The sequence below is a fragment of the Myxocyprinus asiaticus genome, chromosome 18 (genome assembly GCF_019703515.2).
Source record: "Myxocyprinus asiaticus isolate MX2 ecotype Aquarium Trade chromosome 18, UBuf_Myxa_2, whole genome shotgun sequence".
Lineage (NCBI taxonomy): Eukaryota > Metazoa > Chordata > Actinopteri > Cypriniformes > Catostomidae > Myxocyprinus > Myxocyprinus asiaticus.
Genome location: NC_059361.1, coordinates 41,148,389 through 41,156,205, shown reverse-complemented (window position 1 = coordinate 41,156,205; position 7,817 = coordinate 41,148,389). Strand labels below are relative to the sequence as shown.

General features: G+C 35.4%; 1 long non-coding RNA gene across 1 annotated transcript; it reads right to left on the bottom strand.

Annotated features, from left to right (window-relative positions):
- Window positions 1–5,648: 5,648 nt before the first annotated feature.
- LOC127456342 (uncharacterized) lies at window positions 5,649–6,495 on the bottom strand. Its single transcript, XR_007899823.1, has 3 exons — window positions 6,437–6,495; window positions 6,280–6,325; window positions 5,649–6,027 (listed from the first exon to the last, which is right to left on the bottom strand). It is a non-coding gene; the product is annotated as an uncharacterized LOC127456342 (long non-coding RNA).
- Between the last annotated feature and the right edge of the window lie 1,322 nt (window positions 6,496–7,817).

The window sequence follows — 7,817 nt, the reverse complement described above, 5'->3', positions numbered from 1 at the left end:
TTCTTCTGTATCGATCCAGTACACTGCATCACATTTGCCACCCTTACACTCACATATATCCCAGTCCTGATGCAAATCTAGCTGTGCTAATCACCATACACGATCACTCATCTCAGATACGAGGGAACTTGTCTGGATGTCTTGGTATCTATCATTTACATTAAAACGTCTGAACAAACTAATTCACTAAAATCAATTAGCCTTTCCAAATGCAACATGAGAGAGAGAGAGAGAGAGAGAGAGAGAGAGAGAGAGAGAGAGAGAGAGAGAGAGAGAGAGAGAGAGAGAGAGAGAGAGAGAGATTTTAGGAGGATGTGGTTAATTTTTAATTAAATTAATTTTAATTGTTTTCTTGCTGTTATGCTTGGATATATTTTCTGGTAGGGATGTTGAAGCTTATATTGGTTGTCATGCTTTCAAAGTATTGAACATTATTTGGGAATATTGTGTTTTCTAATCATCATGTGCTTAATGGGCTACATTTTCTGGTGAAGTTACAAGGTAGTTCCCATGAATGTTTACTCATCTCAATAATTTCATAGCACAGTGATGTACATATTAATTTGCTTAGCGTGAACCATCTATCTAGTATGACTTATTATTGTAATTGATTTATTGCATATTTCTGCATATTATTTTCATTTTTGATAAAGTATATTTCATCCCCATCATTACTTAAACTTTTGTGTTTCTAGTCTACAGCAGGGCACTTCATCTACTTTCCTGCAGGGTCAGATTATTCAGTTGAAATCTCGACGGGAGCAGTGTCATCTCTACATTAGGGGCAGGTGGGACTGTGCTCTAATAGATGTAGTGCTATTGTGCAAATGCAATATTATTAGGGAAAGTTTATAAAAATTATTAGGGATGTTTGTGCTTGGCATCATGTTCAGAGACTGTTAGAGTGACAATCATGCGTCACTCTAACAGTTTTTATTTTTTATCCGTCATACATTTTTTCATTTTACAAGTAATTGGGCTACATTCAGGGCCATAGCATCCATTATAATTATAACAGTGTATAGGCCTAAATGATAGATTTTTTTATTTCCCAAGAGCAAGTGTGGTGAAACTAAGGAGTTCTAGGGCAAAAATTCTACTTGTCCATCAACTGCTGTGCAAAAACAAGATTTTTAAACTTTGTTGATTAAAGTGAATATATACAGTACATGTACAGCTTCAAACATTTTCTTTAATGAGCCTGATTTCAACATAAAGTGTCACAGATGAGAAGCATACACATCTTTGAAGTTCCGTTAATACTGGTCCTCTACTAAAATAACTGACAATTCTGCTCTAAATGTAATGTTTGCACTTAGATTAAATGCAAGTGTATTGGCAGAAACAATGTTCCGCTTTTTTCATGCTTTTTTTTTATTTTACTTTTTTGCACTTGACTCACTGATGTAATATTTTTTGTATACAGTCATGAAATCAGAGACACTCTCTTCAAAATCCAAACACAATTAGTTAAAAGAGATGCATACTACCAGGTGTAAATGGTGATGCAGTCTGTTAAAATATACCTTAACGCCAGGGAATATACAGGCCACACACACAAACAACGGGAGTGTGTGAGAGAAAGAGAAGTAAAAACTGATGCACTAGGTTAAAATTATTTTCTTGTTTCTTTTTTATCTGTCAAAATGATGGACAGCATTTGGAATTATGCTCCAACATTTTAATCTAAAACCATGTGGTTAATGTTTCAACTCCACTGCTCTAGCATTTTAATCTAAAACCATGTGGTTAATGTTTCAACTGAGTCAAAACATTAACCACATGGTTTAAGATTAAAATGTTGGAGCAGTGAGCAAGTGTGCAAGTTTTTTTTTCTATTTTTGGTCATGCTTCTTTTTTGACTCGGCACCTTGCAAAATTTGCTTTGGTGTGTGTAGGTTCTTACATATAACATGAAGTGAGGTATCTCACATCATCGCCCTCCTTTCAGTTTGCATGGAGAAGAGATATGCAGAGAATGAGGCAGCAACAAGTAGCTGTAGTTTATTTTAGGGAGGTGGGACTCCTGAAGGGCTGTAGCAATTGGTCTGTCAGTCTTGACAAACGGGGTGTCATTGGAGCTTCCGCAATCGGTCATGCCTAAGCATTCCCTTAGTGAGATGCTTCACTTCATGTTATCATATAACCAGGGTTACGTGAGTAAAAACTTGTTTTAAAAGCTCAGTGTTGAGGCAACTTCTCCCAAATCCTTAATTATTATTTCTAACCTAAACAAAACCAGAAAGATTATCATCATATATAGTAATGATTACTCATTTAAACAGCTAATATATCTGTCTTGTTTTCTCTGGTATGCGTGTGTGTGTGTGTGATGCTGAACCTTCATTGTGTTTACTTGGTAGCCTGTGTGTTATAATGATCTTTGACAGCGACAACAGAACTAATTGTAAATGCTTTGTATACTGTTTATAGCAATAAATGTTGACATTAGAACCAGAAAATATGTTTTATTTTAATCTTGTTAATAATGTTTCCATAATGTATATAAAAAGTACATTTAGTGCACTGTCTACTTGTCTCAGTTATATATACTGAGCTTTCCAAAATTGAGTACCCCTGTTTTAGACTGAAGTGAAGAATGTTGAAATGAATTCTAGAAAGCCAGCAAAGCCCTGCCCTAACATCAGAGAGAAAGTTTTCCATAATGCATCACTATCAACATGCAAGATTATCCCTGTATTTTACATTTTGCCTTCCCACATGTGATTATACTGGCAGTTACTATATCTTTTTAATGTGCAAACATGTATATTTAACTTGCCGATATTAATTATCTCTTTGTTCAATATTCTCTTTGTACTTTGCTATCATAAAATGATTTTAAACAGTAGATCCACAAGTGCTTACATTTTCATGACCTGATAAAGTAGTTGGCCGTTACATGGTTATAAAACAGGTAAACAGCATAAGACTTACAAACTTGTTCAAATGTGAGAGTTTTTTTTTTTTGGTGATCAGTCATGCTGCAACTGTGAAAATAATGTCACTTGAATAAAGTAATAAGTCTTGATATTTGGGAAAACTCCAATAAAAATAAAGAAGTAAATGTACTTCCTAACAGTACATCATCATATTATCAACATTTTGATGACACGTTTTGGTATGTTTCTGAATGTTGAGCATTAAAATATGCATGTCACTCCTCCAATATAGACTGACATGTTGAAGGTAATAAATGTTTACTCATAAAATGTAGTCTTTAAAATATCCCTGAATTTGTTCACAAATGAGAGGATCGAGTTCACGCAGCCTCTTGAATGATGTCAGTACATTGGAATTTTCAAATGAAAGCAAAACCAATGAAGATTGTGAACAGCGTTCTGTTGTAAATAAACCGAGCTTCTGCTTAAAAATGCCAACACGCTTATGTCATGTGAGAAGTTGCATGAATCGTTTCTTCTTTTATGAACGCACATTGGAGAGCAACCCGAAGTAAACAATTATAGTGAAAAGGACTTAAATATTAATCTGTTTCTCACTCAAAGTGATTGTATCGCTTTAAAAGACATTAATTTAACCACTGGAGTCATAAGGTATAAGTCAAGATAAGTCATATGGATAAGGAAAGGGGCTAGCTTCGTCCCCCCTGGGTGTTTGCCATCAGTCCTGGTGTATTTATGAAAAATCAGACCCAACCAAGATCATAGTCCAAGAGGCCTGGTTAGGTCACACAACCTGAAGTCTTCTCAAGAATAAACAGGACTGTGCCCATTCTGAAGGCATTCTTTGATGTTGAGAAGGACACCACGCCTGATTTTCACTTACATACACAGAAAAGAACCATAGATGGGGAAGGACCAATAAATGCCTGATATTTCTTTTGTGGCTTGCCTGTGGAACATCCTTTATAGTTTAATCTTGAGCCTTCAGTATACCCATAACAAGGGCAAATAGGGCATGCAACTTGTTCCACAGTGCACTGATCAATCATCCTCCACTCATTATAAGAAGGCCTACAGATGCTAAAGTAGAGGGAATTCGGCAAGGATTTGAGAGGTTGGGTTGGCATGCTGCCTTTATGAGGGCTGCGGGAGATATAGATGGCTGCCACATCAGAATAAGAAAGAAATTAGGCTAGTGCTACTACAACGTACAAAATTAAGTTTTACCCATCCATCAAGGCAATTTGTAACCCCAATACAAGGTTTCTGGATATTTTTGTCGGCTTCCCAGGATCGGTGCATGACTCCAGGGTCTTAAAAAAACATACAGTGGTGGCCAAAAATATTGTCACCCTTGGTAAATATGAGAATAAGGCTGTGAAAAAACAAATCTGCATTGTTTATCCTTTTGAGCTTTCATTAAATAAATGCACAAAAATCTAACATTTAATTGAAGTAAAGCGATTGAAAGAGAGGAAATATCTAACTATTAAATAAATATTTTTCTCCAAAACATGTTTGCCACAATTATTGGCACTGCTAGAAATTCTTATATTTTACTTCAGTTAAAGGTTACATTTTTGTGATTTTTATTTTTGTTTATTTTTTTTGAATGAAAGATCAAAAGGTTTTTATTTTATTTTTTTTTAATTCACAGAATTCCTTGCTCATATTTACCAATGGTGCCAGTTTTTTGGCCACCACTGTAATGTCTCTGCATTAAGACTGAACCCAGCACCTGGCTTTTTCATTCTTTGGAGATATACCCTGTTTACAAGAGCCAATCTGCCTCATTACACCTTTCATAGAGCCAGTGTAAGGGGCTGTTGAAACAGGCTTTAACAAGCACCACGCAAATGCCCAATGTGTTATAGTAAGAGCCTTTGTAATGCTGAAGATTAGGTGGTTGGCAATATTCCTGCAATCAGTGATGGATTGCCATACATTTGCCTGAAAAGTTGTCGCGGTGTGCACCATTCTACTCAAAACCTGGGCTTGCCTACAGGAAATGAAGAGGATTCAATAAATACAGAGGTGTCGATGTTCCTAAGAAAACAATCTAATATTGAGACTGTTTTACTATCTGGTTATTAGTCCCTGATTCCAGGGTGGTGCCCCGTCAATGTTAATCCTTATTAATATTCTATTGATTTTTGATAATTGATAATTATCTTTGATGATTTTTGAATTTGAATGATCAATAAGCTAGTGTTAATTTTAATTAATGTTTCATCGATGTTAATGATTAGTGATTATCTTTGATAATTGTTGATTTAAAGGATTAAAAAAGCTAACACTGATTCTCATCAATGTTCTATTGATTTTAATAATTAATAATTATCTTTGATAATTATTAATTATTGCTGATAACCAAACCCGCTCCTAAACGTAGCGCACTACATTTACTGGAGCCCCATATGAGGTTTTAATGAGTTAGATTAAATTAATTAATTTCAATATTAATTAACAACTAAAGAAATAATTAACAATTATTTCTGATAGTAACACTGATCTAAACAACCAGTAAAGCCCTACATATTTTTCTGCTCCTATAAAACATTATAGCCTCAATTATGGTTTTATATCAAATATAAACACAAACAAACAAATACATAAATAAAAGGCATGTCAGTTAAGTACTTTTATTTTCTATTTAAATGAAAAATTTTGGAAAATATAATGCTTTTACTGCAATTGTTAGCTGAATACATTAATACATGACTGTGATTAAATAATTCCAAATGCATAAATCACTCATTAATAAAATATCATATACATTATATATATATATGTATACAAATACATAACGTGAAAGAGTCAGTAAATGTATATGCAAATTAATTAGCAGACCCACATTGCTCCACACATTAAGGCTGGGACAGAAATGTGTACATTATTTTATCTTTTATAGAGAGAGCATTTTTCTTAAAATACTGACAACCAATCATTCAAGGAAGCGCAAAGTCCCATGAAAACACAAAATAGATGCAATGAAGGCTAAATTTCACAAAAATATCTGCACAATCCTCTATGAAATCTTCACCATCCATCACTGTGTATTTTGGTGTAATTGAGTGGCAGCCCCTCTGCAGATAATAAGGTTGTGGGGTCCAACAGCATCTGTCTGAGTAGATATACACAATTAGGTTCAGAATCAGTCTTTCAGTATATGTGGACAATATACATGAGCCCTTCACAATGTGAAAAAGAAAAAGGCAAATAAAGTGTGAGAGGTTTTTAATGTATTTATTTTGTGACTGGGCAAAATGCATAAACCCAAGTAAATAATCGAAACATTCCAAAATTCTATATGGATCACATATTCAGTCTTTATCACTCATGTGCTTAGTGGAGAAGCAGAGAGAAGTATTCTCACCAAACACAGCTGGAAGATATAGTGTTGCTGCTTTTTAACTGTAAACCTATGACACAAAGAAATTACTCTACATTGTATTAAAAAATCCTAGTGTATAAATTAATTGCAAAAATAGATAAAAAGGAAAGAGAGATAAAAAGGACTACTTAAAACTCACATAATCTGATAGCTTTAAGGCAGGCATATGTTGTTATCAGAGCAGACAACTCATTCCGCCAGTGGGATAGATACCTGAAATCACAATAAAAATCCAAAATTACCTCTTTCTTTCAGAACATAATGTCAGTATTTTAAACAAAATTACAAAATAACAGCTCACCTCTTGAGTTGGTCACACTTGCATGTTCTGGTAGAGATCTATAAAATAAAAAAGACAATCTTATGGCTAGGAAACCACCAGTTACAGAAAGTTTTACTTTGTAAAGGTTAAAATTTGAAGTGCTTAATATGGACTTGCTCAACATTTTGCAAAAACTTACCCATGCACTGTCTTTATCAAGCAGTGGCACTATTATCTGTGGCATAGTTACACTACAACAGGCAACGTTTAATTTGTTCTGTGATTATTATTTAGAGGTTATAAGCACTAAAGTTGGTCAATCAGTCTCATGGCCTGCAGTGAGAGAAAAACAGATGTCATGCTCTTGGTTCTATCTTCATGAATTCCCATCAGGATTACTAAATATATTTTCAAAATAAATATCTGGTTTTATTTGGACTATGTGTATGTGTGGACTGTAAAGAGATGGACCAATGAAGCAGAGCTGGAACTACAAGCCTGCTTTGACTGCACCAATTGGAGTGTTTTTTAGGCTGCAGCCACCGACCTGGATGAGCTCACAGATACTGTTACATCATATATCAGTTTCTGTGAGGATATACGCATTCCTACTTGGACTTATTTAACGTTCAACAATGACAAACCATGGTTTACAGCAGAACTCAGGCAGCTTCGTCAGGCCAGAGAGGATGCTTACAGGGGTGGGGATAAAGTCTTGTACAATCAGGCCAGGAACACACTGAATAAGGAAATCAGAGTGGCTAAAAGAAGATACTCTGAGAAGCTGAAAAACAAGTTCCCCTTCTGTCACTCACGAGAGCCCCGAACACCTCTATTCTTTTGAGAAAAGGCCAATGAGAATTAGTGAGTGGAATTTGCATGCCACTCCCCCGGACATACGGGTATAAAAGGAGAAGGAATGCCCACTCATTCAGATTTTTTTCTTCGGAGCCGTGCGGTTGTACTATCAGCGAGCTGAATACTACTGCTGTTCCATTCTCCTCTTAAGAAGCGTATGCTGTTGGATATACGGCGTATTTCCAGCGGCTTTCTCTCCTTCTGCACGACGAGTGCAGATTTCGCCCCTGGGTGCTTCGACAGCGCTAAAAAAGTGTATATTCCTGCTAAAGAGTATATTTTCTCTATTAAAGCACACACATTGACGTTGAATGTCTTTTTAAAGATGCGTCTTTATAAAGATGCCTTTCCGTCTTTGTGTGATTCCTGGATGCGGTCGTTATCTCTCCGCCGCCGACGG